At 41.9% G+C, this 16,544-nt stretch overlaps 1 pseudogene; it reads right to left on the reverse strand.

The window, feature by feature from the left end:
* Positions 1 to 434: 434 nt before the first annotated feature.
* On the reverse strand, positions 435 to 3,047 carry LOC124105412 (calmodulin-regulated spectrin-associated protein 1-like; annotated as a pseudogene).
* Positions 3,048 to 16,544: the final 13,497 nt, after the last annotated feature.

A 16,544-nucleotide genomic window follows, 5' to 3' on the forward strand; every position in this document is an offset into this window, starting at 1 on the left:
TAGAGGTTAGCAGTAGAAACAATCAATAAATAGACAACTTCTCAAATAAAAAGACTCCACATGAGCTCCTCTCAGGAAGACATTCACACACCTGACTGCAGAGCACACCTGCCTCTGGCCAACGGGAGGGCGGCAGGCAGCCATTGGAGGGGCAAGCAAGGGAGACATGCGCTGGAGACCTCGCTGCACAACGTCCGGATCTGAGGGCCAGGGTGGTCAGCAGGCACCACCGCAGCTGCTATTTAAAACAGGGCACATGCGCCCCCTCTGGCCCTCCTGGCATGCCCTGTGCATGCAAGGAGGTGAGAGAGGGCTTGTGTTGTGGTCTAAATGCCTCTGAAAAAGGTCAGTGTCTCTGCATGCTTCGTACCCCAGTAGACGAAACAGTAACTATGGATCCCGATGGCGTCCTCAGACCTCAGGCTGCACTAGGGTCACTTACCAGTCTGGTTCTTCTTTGGCACTGCGGCCCGCTTGGGCTGCCGCAGTGGTTATGGATGGAGAGGGCGTCCATGCTGATAGACATGGTCTTGGCTGGATCAGGTTGAACTGTTTTGGCCTGAGCTGTATTTGTACAGCTTGCCGATCATCTTCTTGGTGATTCTCCTGGGCCCCGTGCTAGTGAGCTTGGAGATCTCCTCGGTGTCGGGGTAGTAGCAGTACAGCGCCCTGAACTGGCAGCCAGGCATCACGGAACAGGATGAAGTAGTGGTTGGTGTCACACTTCTCCAGCTCCTCCAATATGGAGCTCTTGTGAGGCTCTTTCACCTTTCCAGCCAGACAGCAGTGGGAGATGGCGTTGTGGTTGATGGGCTTGTTGGACTTTCTACTGGGCTCCTTGAAGAGCTTGGGACCTGTGTACTCCGCCACTGAGGCCAGGGAGGAAGCTGTTGACGCCATTTCCCAGTCCTTGTCTATGGTCCTGCTTGGGTTGCTGCTCCATATGGGCAAGGCTTCCAAGGATTCCACTCGCTGAGAAGGTGTGCTCCCCGAAAGAATGCTCTCGGGCTCCATGGTCGCTGCATAGGCCAAGGACAGGCTGGAGCCAAATGAATCTGACTCAGGTGATCATGGTGGAGGAGCACTTGCTCCCAGAGTCACTGCCAGACTCTTCCCAGTGCACGGACTTTGGGGGCAGCTTTTTCGGCTTCCACCTGGGTTTGCCGAGCCCTTGCTCCTCTAGGATCTGTTGCTGCTTCCTCCGCAAATACTCCTGCTTAATGAGCTCTCGCCCTGCGTTCTCCTCCTCCTTCTGGATGTGGTCCTCCTCAGCTTTAGATGGGGCTTCATCCCGTTGGAGCTCCACTTCTGCTTCCAGCTGCTGCTTCCATACTCGAGCCTCTTCAGCCTTGCGCTGCTGTTTTAAGAGGAAGGCCGCCCAATTCTTGGCAAGTTCATCTTCTGCTTTCTGTTCATCCTTAAAGAAGAAGCCAAGCCCAGGCTTCTGGTCACCGTCACCGAGGAGGTCCACAGAGCCCATATGTCCAGCCCCCAGTCCCCTCTTCGTCCTCATTGGGGGCCTGTAGGTGGGACAGGTCCACCTCAATGAGGCTGGCCTTGCTCCTCAGTGGCTCTTCCCCAGGAATGTGGTCGCTCCCTGCGGGGTCTTTCCTGCTCCTGTCCATGGCTTCTGTGAAGTTCACCTTTTGTCACAGAATATTTGCCTCTTTACAGGAGGATAGAGACAATGTCGCTGGTTGCTATCATCATGAAGTCTGTAACTGTCCAACAGACACTTCTCAGGAGGGTTGCTGCCAAGGACTGCAGCACTGTCCACACCTGGGCTGGGAGGTGTTCGTGAGTGATCTCCAGAGGGGAAAGGTTGCAAATGCGGGAGGGTCTCCAGGCAGGGTGTTGGGGTCTTGCTTTGAGAAGAGCCCTACTGCCTATCCTCTGGAACCTTCAGCTTAGCTCGTCTTCCTGAATGAGAGCTTAGGCCCTGCCCCAGACGGGGTGGGGATGGGAGAGTGGTGGTGGTGGTGGTGGTGGTGGTTTGCAGTGACCAGCCACCCCAGTGGGAGAAAGCGCTCAATGAAGTGGATTGAGGTCTTTACTTTTTGGTCCTGAGAGTTATTTTTAGGGCCTGGCATTGGTCCCCTGGGGGACTTCATGAGGAGCTGCTCCTGCTGTGGGAGATCTTCAGTATGGCCTGCTGCAGTGTGCTGATGGTCTCGTTCAGCTTCTTGATGGAAAGGTCGCATTCACTCAGGTCTCCCACTTTGCCAATGCCGTCCTCCAGGAGAGCAGCGGAAAGCGCTCTGCCCTTCTCCCCATCGTGCACAGCAGTCAGCTCTTTGGGGCTATGAAGCTGGGCAAAAAGCTGCCAACGCCTTTTCCCAGTCCTGGTCTGTTGTCCTGCTTGGGTTGACGGCAGAGTCCTCGCCAATGAAATCCTGTTCCACTTCTTCTTTGTCTCCCATATCAGAGTCAGAATCTGGCCTCAGGCAGCCCAGGCCTCCTTAGAGGGGGTGCCAGAGCTTCTTGGGCCAACACATAACCTCCCCTCTGTGTCACCATCAGCCCTGACTAGGTGAAGGAAAAAGCCATTGGCAGACTGTCACTGAGACAAGGGATCCAATCTGCCAGTGGCCAGAGCCCGCCCCCCCCCCCCAATGCACTTCTGTAGCTTCTGCAGACTGCAACCCCACTCTGCAGGGTCAGTGCTGGCAGCAAGCTCTGAGGACGAATTGGTGAAAGTGCTAATCAAGTCACCATGGCAGGTCATCTTCTTTCGGGCAGCAGGTTGAGTGCCCTCCCTGGGCCTCCTGGGCACATTGCTCCAAGGTCTCCTTTCCCCTCGCTCATCCTCCTTGGTAATGGTCTGCTTCTTTTTGCTGGCCTCAGCACTGCTGGAAGCAGGGGCTCCAAGAAATATCTGTCAGGCTTATTCTCTAGGGCATCCACCTGCCTCTGGGGGACTGGATCAGTGGGCTTCACAGCTGATAGCCTGTGATCCACAGGCCGCCCTCATCTGCCGCTGGCCCTGGTTCCACCCCCACGAGCGAGCGCTGGCCAGTGGCTGGTCTCTGGGGGACTTGGCAGTGCATGGCGGGGAGGGGCTTATGTGGCCAGGGTGGTCTTGGAGGTGGCTTGATAGGGCATCCAAGGGCCATGCGGGGATGGAGGCTGCGAGCTCTGGCCCTCTCTCGCCATGCATTAGGCGGGAGTCTGAGTCCTGAACGCTGGAGGAAGCGCGGGGATGAGTGTGGGATGGAGGTGGTCGCTCTGGTGCTGCATTGGGCTGGGGACTGCAGAGATGGCTGCTGACCAATTGCAATCCAGGGTCAGGGCGCCACAGGGTCACGCGGTGGTCCCGCAGGGGAGGCGGCTGCGGGAGGGGCGGGGTCTTCCGGGAGGATGGAACCTTGGGATGGGCGCCCACGAGCGGTAGATGTCAGGAGCGGGCACCATGGGAACCGGAACACTGGTGATCAGTGAGCAGTTGGAGCAGGACTACGAGGCTGCGGCAGCTGCGGACCAGAGCGATACTCGTGATACTCAGGATACTCACGGGTTAACTTGACTTTTCCTTCTTGGTTTTCGGGTCTTCACAATCGTCTTTCCCACTGGGATCTTTTCGTAAGTGTCGTGACATTTCCTGAAATTTCATTTTGATGAGTACCTAGGTAAAGAAACTAACAAGTGCTGTTCCCTTTTTACTTTTTCTTTACCCACTTCACCTCATCTAGGCCTTGGTTGATGACTACTTTGGGGAGGGGAGGGGGCCCTAAAGGTGTAGGGATACTCTCCTTGCCTTTATTTCTGAGGGCCCCCTCTGTTGCATCTCTATCCTACCTCTTCTCTGTCCTTCCCTTATTACTGTCCCTTTTGTTTCCATTCACCATTTTTAAACCATGACCTTAGCACACAAAGTTAGGATATAAATTGGAATTGATAAGCTGGGAGATCCCAACTGCTACAAGGAGAGTATGTCCCTGTGAGTATGAGGCCAGGATGCCCCAAGACCCTGTCCGTGATAAAATCTGGTGTTCCAAAGGTTCCCCCCCTTCTGTGGAAACCAAGTGGACCAGGACTGTCTTTTTCTTTGAGTAAGACAGGTGCTGGCTTATTTCACTTTTTCACTACTGTCCCTGCCTTAGAGACCAAGGATAGGGTTCCACACTGAGTCATTTGGATCTTTGACATCCACTGAGTTCTTTGGATCTTTGGAGGGAAGGGAGGAGTGTTAGGTGTTTTGTGAATATTCCAAGACCATTTCTAAACAGCAGGCAGCTTGTTGTTCTATATCAGTTTTGTTCTTTTCCTCTTTGGGTTCACTTCACCTCCTTATTGAGTTTGGGTGTAGGGGTCTCCCTCTTCATGAAAAAGAATTCAAAATTAGATGTGAAGGTGAGTATTTAGGATGAGTAAATAAATCACAGCACATTATACATGTATACATGTGTGTCTTTGAAATTTAGATCCTCCCCCCAGTGTGTTCTTTAAGCAGTTTGCCAGAAATGCCTACTTAGAAATGCTACCTTATTGTAAGAACTGTGCAAGTGAGGAACAGTGACACTTAAGCCTCATTAGGTTGACAATACCTATAGCTCTGGTCTCATGATTTTGATAAAACCTTTCAGACTGAATTGGAAGAAATCCCAATGGGCCCAGGTAGAAAAGATTCACCCCCCAAGTTGGCAGGATATTGAAGTTTGGCTGAGTTGAAGAATCACTATTCACTGAATGGAGGGTAACACCAGCCCACTCCACCCTCCGGAAAATAGAACAACCTCTCAATTATCATCGCCTTCACCTCCCACCTGTAAAAGCCCTTGACCTAGGAATGTGGGCATTTACAACTGCTCTTGGTCCCAGGGCGTTAGTACTACCAGTGAACAAAGATGATTCTCAGAGGGATTCTGGAAGGATTTTGATTCCTATCTATGGTAATTTATTCAGCATTCACTCTGAAAATTTAGCAGGATCTCACTTTATGCTAGACAGAGTCCCTGTAGAACCTTTCCATTTAATGAGTGGCAGAATACAATAACCAAAAAATAGAGCCAAAGGAATGATTATTTTCAATGGAGGGAATGAAGTGATATTTTTGTGTGAGCTTGAAAGTAAAGGGTAACTTTAATAAGCACAGAAGTGGGGAGGCTTTCTGCACAGAATTTCTGGTTATCTCTAATGTCTACCAGGATCTCACTGCTTTGACAGTGCAGCCATGTGCTCAGAGCCACTGAGTAATCTGAAAGAGAGCTCTGTAGGTGGCCAGAATGTGCAGGTGTCTCAAATCAAGCCAGAACCACTTGATTTGAGACAACAAGTCACAGACAATAGCTCTGCTTTGAAGTTTTGAAGAGTAGTTGGTTTCCTGTTTCTTTTTAATTTCCCATTCACTTTCATCATGGTGATGAGCCACACACATAAAGATAATCCATGTGTGTAAAGAATCCAGGGGATTGATAAAGGTTGGGAGCACATTCTGGTCTTTTCTGTGGAAAGTGGTAGGTGTTTTTTTAATTGTCTTTATTATTACGTGATAAGGAAATGAGCCACCTTGTTCATAGAGCAGATATTTGGCAATAATGCCTCCCTTGATAAGAGTTTTATTTTTCTTGAAGAAAGTTTCAGGGTGTATTGCTGAGAAAGTTTTCAAATGTCACAGTCTTCCTTTTTATTTTATTTGTTGTGGTGTTACATATTGAACCAGGGCTTCAGGCATGCTAGGCAAGCACTCTACCACTGAACTACAGTCTAGCCCCATAGTCTTCCTTGGAAAGGAAGAGGTAGGAGCTAATTAACATGTTTATAGAAGTGTTAGGGAAGAGTAAGTTCAGTTTCAACTTCAGGGTGTATACAGACAGAACCTTCCATAATTTTACTTATAATATATTTCTCTAATATTCATTGAATACTACCATGATGTCACATTTGTGCTTAGCATGTTAGAATGAATGGCTGGCTTCCACAGGACATTCAGGGGACTCTAGGCTTGGTTGAGCCTTGCTGGAGAGAAATGGGAAGGAGAGTGATGGAGCTTATGGGGATGATCTTGAGATAGCCCAGAGTAGATCGGAACGTAGACTAAAAAAACAAAAACAAGTTTTTCTTATGGGAAATTTCAAACAGGCATCAAAGTAGGCCAAACAGTATTTGAACTCTGTGTATACCACCTCAGTTTCAAAAATTATCAACACCTGCACAGTCTTTTATCTCTACTACCATTATAATTAATAATCCTTAAAAACAATTATACACAATACATCAACATGGCTGTGTTCCTAAAACATCCTTTATTTATAAAAATAGGCAGCTACCCTTCATAACCCTGAATTCAAAGACGGATAGTGTTAGGTTGTATGTTTAGTTGTGTGGTTCCTGTTCATTTTGGAGTTGACTGAAATAAGGTTTGAGGTTCAACCCTCACATTATGGATATCTGTTATTTCAGCACCATTTATTGAAAGACCACGGAATTACTTTGGCATCTCTGTCAGAAATCAGTTTACTGGGATCCAAGGTGGCAGAGTAGAGGAGATCCTGCTTCAAGCTGCTCTGTGCCTGAATCAGAGAAAGCTATCAGGTGGCTTCTCCTGCTCAGGGTCTTGCCTTGAGGGAACACAACATCTCAGCGCATGTGACAGGACACCATCCAGCGGATTTTCGCAGAATCCACCAGATCTGTGAACACCAAGCAGAACTCAGAGCCTCTCTGTTCAGGTGAGACTCCAGTCTTCCCTCCAAAAGCCTATAGTTTGAGCACAGGCGCGACTCTCAAGTGGGGGAGCAGAGACACCAACTCAGCACCTCAGCGGAGTGGCAGAACTCCAGAGGACGCTCTGCTCCCACGCAGGTCCCCAGACCACATTCTAGGTACAGCACGAGGACATCCCAGCTCCCCCCACCTCACCAGACATCCGGACTGGAAAAAGGACTGACTCTACCTTTCTCACCATCTTTGGTGGGTGTGGTTACCAGCCAGGTCTGTGACTGAACAGGTACCTGGGTTCCAAATCCCCTCCCCCAGCTGTGATAACTCTGTATAGACACTATCCGCACAAAATCAGCTCTCAGTTGAAAAAGGGCGCAGTGCCACCAGGACGCTGCCCACCTGGTGCAATCCTAAGGTGGAGGGCGTGAGGTCCCCTAGCTGAGACCTGATAAGCAAGAGAGGGGAGGGGGCTAAAACCCAGGAACAACTCAGAGAGACCAATATTAGGGAAGCCCAGATGAGAGAGGCAGAGCTTTAGTCTTCTCACACTGGTTACCTACACCACCATGAGGGCAGAGAACCAAGCTTGGAATAGACAACTCCACCTACTGAAAGAGAAGGGAAGAAAAGGGAACTCTGAGAGTATTTTGTTGTTTGTTTGTTTGTTTTCTCTTCCATTTTATCCTCTTTCTTTCTCCTCTACCCCTCCTCCTCCTCTGGTCCTCACAACCCCAACATATGTGAAACCAAGAACTTTGCATGAAATAGAACTGAGTGACCAGAATAATATGATAAAAAGGAATTGCATAAGCCACCCCTCTTTTTTTATTTCTCTCTCTCTCTTTTTTCTTTTTTGCTTCCTTTTTATTTTTCTTCCTTCCTCTCTTTCTCTTTCAACCTCCTAATTTTCACTATTTTTACTTCTTGTAATTTTCTACACATTTATGTGGTTTTTTTTTTGCATTCTACTGTCCTTTCACATACTGGTCTCCCCTAAATTACCTCCTGTCTATTCCCCTGCTACTAACCCTCTTGATTAGAGTTCTCCTCCAAATTTCCTAAGTTTTATTAATCCATTGCCCTCACATCTTTCACCCTTAACATAAAGTCAGATACCTGACCTCCAGTTCTCTGTCCACCACCAGAAGAAAGTGTACATCTTCTATGAAACTACTGATTATATTTTAAATTATAATTGAATCTAACATTACTAGACATTGAGACTATAAATGTCTTAATAGCAGTAATTTACACATAGGTAATGTATTGTTGATATTGGGAACTGTCAACATTGTCCTTCCCCACAAAGAAGGGAATTTGGAATATACAAGAGCACTACAAATATATAGGGTAAAAAGAATAACAGTCCAGTCCCATAGAGCAGGAAAGAAATACCAGCAACATGTAAAGACAAGGGAAGAAAATACCACAAACAATTGAAGACAATGCATCATTAGAAGAATTATAAGAAACAGCAGAAAAAATGACAGAGAAAGATTTCAGGATTTACATTATTCAGATGTTTTGGAATCTCAAAGAAGACATTAGACAACAAATACAGAGAGTGAAAGATCACTTTGACAATGAGCTACATAAACAAATCCAAGAAGCAAAAGATGACCTCTACAGGGAGATTGAGGAGATATATATATATATATATATATATATATATATATATATATATATATCAGAAATCCTTGAAATGAAAGAAATAATGAACCAAATTAAAAACACAAATGAGAGCATCACCAGCAGAGTATACAACTTAGAAGATAGGACATCAGACCACAAAGACAAAGTATATCATCTTGAAAAGAGTGTACACAGCACAGCAAAAATGATAAGAAACCACAAGCAGAAAACCCAAGAAATATGGCATAGCATAAAAAGACCAAATTTAAGAGTCATTGGGATAGAGGAAGGCACAGAGGTTCAACCCAAAGGAATGAGCAATCTATTCAATGAAATAATATAGAAATACTTCCAGACATGAAGGATGAAATGGAAATACAAATCCAAGAAGCCTACAAGACAACGAATGTGCAAAATCACAACAGACCCACACCAAGACACACTATAATGAAAATGCTCAATATACAGAAATAGGAGAGAATTTTAAAAGCCGCAAGTGAACAGAATCAGATTAGTTATAGGGATAACCAATTAGGATAACAGCAGATTTTTCCACACATTCCCTGAGAGCTAGAAGATCCTGGAACAACATATTTCAAACCGGAAAGATAATGGGTTCCAAACAAGAATCTTGTATCCAGCCAAACTAAGCTTCAGATTTGAAGATGAAATAAAACTTTCCATGATAAACAAAAGTTAAAAGAATTTACAGCTAGAAAACCGACACTAAAACACATCCTTGGCAAAATATTTCAGGAAGAGGAAATGAAAAACAATGATAACCGGAAGAAGGAGGTGGTACACTAAAAGAAAAACTAATCAAAGAGGAATCCAAGTCATGTTAAATAACAAAAATAAAAAATATGACTGGAAATACAAACCATATCTCAATAGTCACCCTAAATGTTAATGGCTGAAACTCACCAATCAAAAGACATAGGCTAGCAGATTGGATTTTTAAAAAAGATCCAAGAATATAATGCCTACAGGATACTCATTTGATAGGAAAAGACATCCACAGACTGAAGGTGAAAGGTTGGGATAATCATACCTCTCACATAGATTGATGAAGCAAGCAGGGGTCTCCAAACTCATATCAAATAAAGTAGATTTCAACCAAAGCTAATCAAAAGGGATAAAGTTGGACATTACATACTGTTCAAGGTAACCATACACCAACAAGACATAACAATCATAAATATATATGCCACAAACAATGGTGCAGCTATGTTCATCAAACTCTTCTCAAGTTCAAGAGTCAAATTGACCTCCCAGCACAATAATCTTGGGTGACTTTAACCCACCTCTCTCACCACTAGACAGATCTTCCAAACAAAAGTTAAATAAAGAAACTATAGAGTTCAATAACATAATATCTTAGACTTAACACAGACACAACATATCAAAATGTCTGGGACACTATGAAAGCAGTACTAAGAAGAAAATTTATTGCATGGAGTTCATTCCTTAAAAGAAGAAAAAGTCAACAAATAAATGACCTCACACTACACCTCAAAGCCCTTGAAAAAGAACAAATCAGCAGCAAAAGCAGTAGAAGGCAACAAATAATTAAAATCAGAGCTGAAATCAAAACAAAAGAAACAATTGAAACAATTGACAAAACTAAAAGTTGGTTCTTTGAAAAAAAATAAAATTGACACACCCTTATCCATGGTAACAAAGAGAAGGAGAGAGAGAACTCAAATTACTAGCATATGTGGTGAAAAAGGCAATAACACAACAGACCCTACAGAAATACCGAAGATAATTCGAAATTATTTTGAAACCTTATCCTCTAATAAAATAGAAGACAGTGAAGGCATTGATAAATTCCTTCAGCCATATGGTCTGCCCAGATTGACTCAGGAAGATATACACAACTTAAACAGACCAATATCCAGTGAGGGAATAGAAGAAGCCATCGAAACACTACTAATCAAGAAAAGCCCAAGACTGGATGGCTACACAGCTGAGTTCTACAAGATCTTTAAAGAAGAACTAATACCAACCCTCTTCAATGTATTTCAGGAAATAGAAAAAAGAGATAGTACTTCCAATCTCATTCTATGGGACCAATATCACCCTGATTCCAAAACTGGACAAAGACATTTCAAAGAAAGAAACTTTCAGACCAATATCTCTAATGAACATAGATGCAAAAATCTTCAGTAAAATTCTGGCAAATCCAATGCAAAAACATATCCTAAAGATTGTGCACCATGATCAAGTGGGATTGATCCCAGGGATGTAAGGTTGTTTTATCAAACAGAAATCAATAAATGTAATTCATCATATCAATCACCTTACAGATAAGAATCATATGATCATCTTGATATATACAGAAAAGCATTTGACAAAAGACAGCACCCCTTTATGTTCAAAACACTAGAAAAACTAGGAATAACAGGAACATATCTCAACATTATGAGGGCTATCTTTGCTAAGCCTCAGGCCAATATCATTCCAAAGGGAGAACAATTGAAAGTATTTCCTCTAAAGTCTGCAACTAATCAGGGATGCCCTCTCTAACCATTTCTATTCAACATAGTTCTTGAAACACTGGCCAGATCAACTAGACAGATGAAAGAAATTGCAGGAATAAATATAGGAAAAGAAGAACTTAATCTAGCACTAATTGTTGATGATATGATTCTATAATTGGAAGACCAAAAAACTACACCAGAAAACTTCAAGAAATAGTAAATTAATTCAACAAAGTAGCAGGATATAATGTCAACACACATAAATCAAAAGCATTTATGTATATCAGTCACAAATCCTCTTAGCAGGAAATGAGGAAAACTCCCCATTCACAATATCCTGAAAAATAAGATACTTGAGAATCAACAAACGAGGTGAAATAAATATACAATGAAATCAACAGAACCCTAAAGAGAGAAATAAAAAGAAGACCTTAGAAGATGGAAAGATCTACCTTGCTTATGCATAGGCAGAATTAATATTATCAAAATGACCATATTACTAAAAGCATAATACAGGTTTAACACAATTCCGATCAAAATACCAATAGCATTCCTCATTGAAATAGAAAAAAGCAATCATGAAATTCATCTGGAAAAATAAGGGATCCAGAATAGCTAAAGCAATTCTAAGCAGGAAGAACAAAGCAGGTGGTATCACTATACCAGAACTTAAACTATACTACAGAGCAATAGTAACAAAAACAGCATGGTATTGGCACCAAAACAGGCTGGTAAAGCAATGGTACAGAATAGAGGACACAGTGACTAACCTACAAAATTTCAATTACCTTATAGTAGACAAAGGAGCCAAAAGCATGCACTGGAGGCAAGAGAGCATCTTTAACAAATGGTGCTAAGAAAACTGGAAATACATATGCAACAAAATAAAATTGAACCCCTATCTCTCACCATGCACAAAATTTAACTCAAAATAGATCAAGGACCTAGGAATTAAACCAGAAACTCTGCATGTAATAGATGAAAAAGAAGGCCCTAATCTTCACCATGTGGGATTAGGCCCCAACTTCCTTAATAAGACCCCTATAGCACAAGAATTAAAAACAAGAATCAATAAATGGGATGGATTCAAACTAAAAATTTTATTCTCAGCAAAAGAAACAATCTGCAAGGTGAATAGAGAGCCTACACCCTGGGAGCAAATTTTTACCTCACACATCAGATAGAGCACAAATCTCTAGGGTATATAAACAACTCAAGAACCTAAGCACCAAAAAAACAAATAATCAATAAATGGGCCAAGGACCTGACCTGACACTTCTCAGAAGAGAATATAAAATCAATCAACAAATATATGAAAACATGCTCATCACCTCTAGCAGCAGAGAAATGCAAACCAAAACTACTCTAAGATATCATCTTACTCCACTCAGAATGGCAGCTATTATGAAGACAAACAAAAACAAGTGTTGTCGAGGATGTGGGGAAAAAGGTACACTCATACATTGCTGGTTGGACTGCAAATTGGTGGAGCCAGTTGGGAAAGCAGTAAGGAGATTCCTTGGAAATCTGGGAATGGAACCACCATTTGATCCAGCTATTCCTCTTCTCTCACTTTACCCAAAGGACTTAAAAACAGCATACTACAGGAACACAGCCACATCAATGTTTATAGCAGCACAATTCACAATAGCTAAACTGTGGAGCCAACCTAGATGTCGTTCAGTGGATGAATGGATAAAAAAAATGTGGCATTTATACACAATGGAATACTACTCAGCATAATAAAAGAACAAAATCATGGCATTTGCAGGTAAATGGATGGTGTTGGAGAAGATAATGCTAAATGAAGTCAGCCTTCCAGATTTTAGAGGGAATGCCTTCAATTTTTCTCCATTCAGAATGATGCTAGCCTGAGGCTTAGCATAGATAGCTTTTACAATGTTGAGGTAAGTTCCTGTTATCCCTAGTTTTTCTATTGTTTTGAACATAAAGGGATGCTCTACTTTGTAGAATGCTTTTTCTGCATCTATCGAGATGATCATATGGTTCTTATCTTTAAGTCTATTGATGGTGAATAACATTTATTGATTTCCGTATAGTGAACCATCCTTTCATCCCAGGGATGAATCCTACTTGATCATGGTGCACAATTTTTTTGATGTGTTTTTGTATCTGATTCGCCAGAATTTTATTGAGGATTTTTACATCTAGGTTCATTAGAGATATTGGTCTGTAGTTTTCTTTCTTTGAGGTGTGTTTGTCTGGTTTCGGAATCAGGGTGATGTTGGCCTCATAGAATGAATTTGAAAGAGCTCCCTCTTTTTCTCTTTCCTGAAATAAATTGAAAAGTATTAGTATTAATTCTTCTTTAACTTGAAGGCGTTCCCTCTAAAATCTGGAACAAGACAGGGATGCCCTCTATCACCACTTCTATTCAATAGAGTTCTCGAAACACTGGCCAGAGCAATTAGACAGATGAAAGAAATTAAAGGCATAAAAATAGGAAAAGAAGAACTTAAATTATCACTATTTGTGAATGATATGATCCTATACCTAGAAGACCCAAAAGGGTCTACAAAGAAACTAGGAGAGCTAATAAATGAATTCAGCAAAGTGGCAGGATATAAAATCAACACACATAAATCAAAGGCATTTCTGTATATCAGTGACAAAACTTCTGAAACGGAAATGAGGAAAAACACCCCATTCATATTTTGAGGATATTTCCTCAAAAAAAAAATACTTTGGAATCAACCTAACAAAAGAGGTGAAAGATTTATACAATGAAAACTACAGAAACCTAAAGAGAGAAATAGAAGAAGATCTTAGAAGATGGAAAAATATACCCTGTTCATGGATAGGCAGAACTAACATCATCAAAATGGCAATATTACCAAAAGTTCTCTATAGGTTTAATGCAATCCCAATCAAAATCCCAATGGCATTTCTTGTAGAAATAGAGAAAGCAATCATGAAATTCATATGGAAAAATAAAAGACCCAGAATAGCAAAAGCAACTCTAAGCAGGAAGTGTGAATCAGGCGGTATAGCGATACCAGATTTCAAACTATATTACAGAGCAATAGTAACAAAAACAGCATGGTACTGGTACCAAAGCAGGCGGGTGGACCAATGGTACAGAATAGAGGACACAGAGACTAATCCACAAAGTTACAACTATCTTATATTTGATAAAGGGGCTAAAAGCATGCAATGGAGGAAGGATAGCATCTTCAACAAATGGTGCTGGGAAAACTGGAAATCCATATGCAACAAAATGAAACTGAATCCCCTCCTCTCGCCATGCACAAAAGTTAACTCAAAGTGGATCAAGGAGCTTGATATCAAATCAGAGACTCTGCATCTGATAGAAGAAAATGTTGGCTCCGATCTACATATTGTGGGGTCGGGCTCCAAATTCCTTAATAGGACACCCATAGCACAAGAGTTAATAACAAGAATCAACAAATGGGACTTACTTAAACTAAAAAGTTTTTTCTCAGCAACAATAAGAGAGGTAAATAGGGAGCCTACATCAAGGGAACAAATTTTTACTCCTCACACTTCAGATAGAGCCCTAATATCCAGAGTATACAAAGAACTCAAAAAATTAAACAATAAGATAACAAATAACCCAATCAACAAATGGGCCAAGGACCTGAACAGACACTTCTCAGAGGAGGACATACAATCAATCAACAAGTACATGAAAAAATGCTCACCATCTCTAGCAGTCAGAGAAATGCAAATCAAAACCACCCTAAGATACCATCTCACTCCAGTAAGATTGGCAGCCATTCTGAAGTCAAACAACAACAAGTGCTAGCGAGGATGTGGGGGAAAGGGTACTCTTGTACATTGCTGGTGGGACTGCAAATTGGTGCGGCCAATTTGGAAAGCAGTATGGAGATTCCTGGGAAATCTGGGAATGGAACCACCATTTGACCCAGCTATTGCCCTTCTCGGACTATTCCCTGAACACCTTAAAAGAGCGTACTACAGGGATACTGCCACATCGATGTTCATAACAGCACAATTCACAATAGCTAGACTGTGGAACCAACCCAGATGCCCTTCAATAGATGAATGGATAAAAAAAAAATGTGGCATTTATACACAATGGAGTATTAGGCAGCACAAAAAAATGACAAAATCAAGGAATTTGCAGGGAAATGGATGGCACTAGAGCAGATTATGCTAAGTGAAGCTAGCCAATCCCTAAAAAACAAATGCCAAATGTCTTCTGTGATATAATGAGAGCAACTAAGAACAGAGCAGGGAGGAAGAGCAGGATGAAAAGATTAACATTAAACAGATACATGAGGTGGGAGGGAAAGGGAGAGAAAAGGGAAATTGCATGGAAATGGAAGGAGACCCTCATTGTTATACATAATTACATATAACAGGTTGTGAGGGGAATGGGGAAAAAACAAGGAGAGAAATGAATTACAGTAGATGGGGTAGAGAGAGAAGATGGGAAGGGAGGGGAGGGAGGATAGTAGAGGATAGGAAATGTAGCAGAATACAACAGTTACTAATAGGGCATTATGTAAAAATGTGGATGTGTAACCGATGTGATGCTGCAATCTCTATTTGGGGTAAAAATGGGAGTTCATAACCCACTTGAATCTAATGTATGAAATATGATATGTGAAGAGCTTTGTAATGTTTTGAACAACCAATAAAAAATAAATGAAGTCAGCCAATTCCAAAAAAACAATGCCAAATGTTTTCTCTGCTATAAGTGGGGTGACTTATAGTTGAGTTGGGAGGAACAGCATGGGAGGATGAGATTAATTCTAGGGAGGGGTGGGAGGGAAAGGGAGGGGGAAGGGGATTAGCAAGGATGGTGGAATGTGATGGAAATCATTATACAATGTACATATATGAAGACTTGAAATGGGTGTCAACATACCTTATGTACAAACAGACATATGAAAAATTGTGGTTTATATTTGTATTAAGAATTGTAATGCAAAAAAATAGAACATATATAATGGCATAAACTGACGTGAACATACTTTATATCCAGAGATACAAAAAATTGTGCTCTGTATGTGTAATAAGAATTGAAATGCATTCCAGTGTTGTCATGTATTTAAAATAAATTTAATGAATTTAAAAAAAAGAAATAGCTTCACTAAATACAAGAGAGTCTACTTTGAATTCTATTTTATTCTGTTGATTTGCATGTCTCTTCCTAAGCCAAAAGCACACTGGCTTGATTCCTGTAGCTCTACAGTGAATTGTAAAGTCAAGCAGTCTAGATTCTCTAAAATTTCTTTGGCTCTCCTATATCTTTAACATTTTCATATAAACTTTAGAATCAACTTGTTAATTTCTGCATAAAAATGTGCAGGGTTCTTCCAAAATCCTATATACTCAGCAATAAAAGAGAATAAAATTATGGCATTTTCAGATAAATGGATGGTGTTGGAGAAGATAATGCTCAGTGAAGCTAGGCAAGCCCAAAGAAACAAATGCCAAATGTTTTCTCTGATATAAGGAGGCTGATTCATAGTGGGGTAGGGAGGGGGAACAAGGGAGGACTCTGGAGCAGAGGGGTGGGAGGGGAAGGGAGAGAACATGGGGTTAGAAATGATGGTGGAATGAGAAGGTCATCATTATGCCAAATACATGTATGAAGACACGAATTGGTATGAATATATTTGTATATGACCAGAGATGTGAACTATTGTGCTCTATATGTGTAATATGAATTGTAATGCATTCCACTGTCATAAGTAAATTAAAAAAGAAAAAAAATGTGTGTTTTATAAGAGATCAATAAATGAGATGCTTTTTTAT

Source organism: Marmota monax, unplaced genomic scaffold (assembly GCF_021218885.2).
Source record: "Marmota monax isolate L192 unplaced genomic scaffold, Marmota_monax_Labrador192_F-V1.1 WCK01_AAM20220418_F8-fsc00070, whole genome shotgun sequence".
Lineage (NCBI taxonomy): Eukaryota > Metazoa > Chordata > Mammalia > Rodentia > Sciuridae > Marmota > Marmota monax.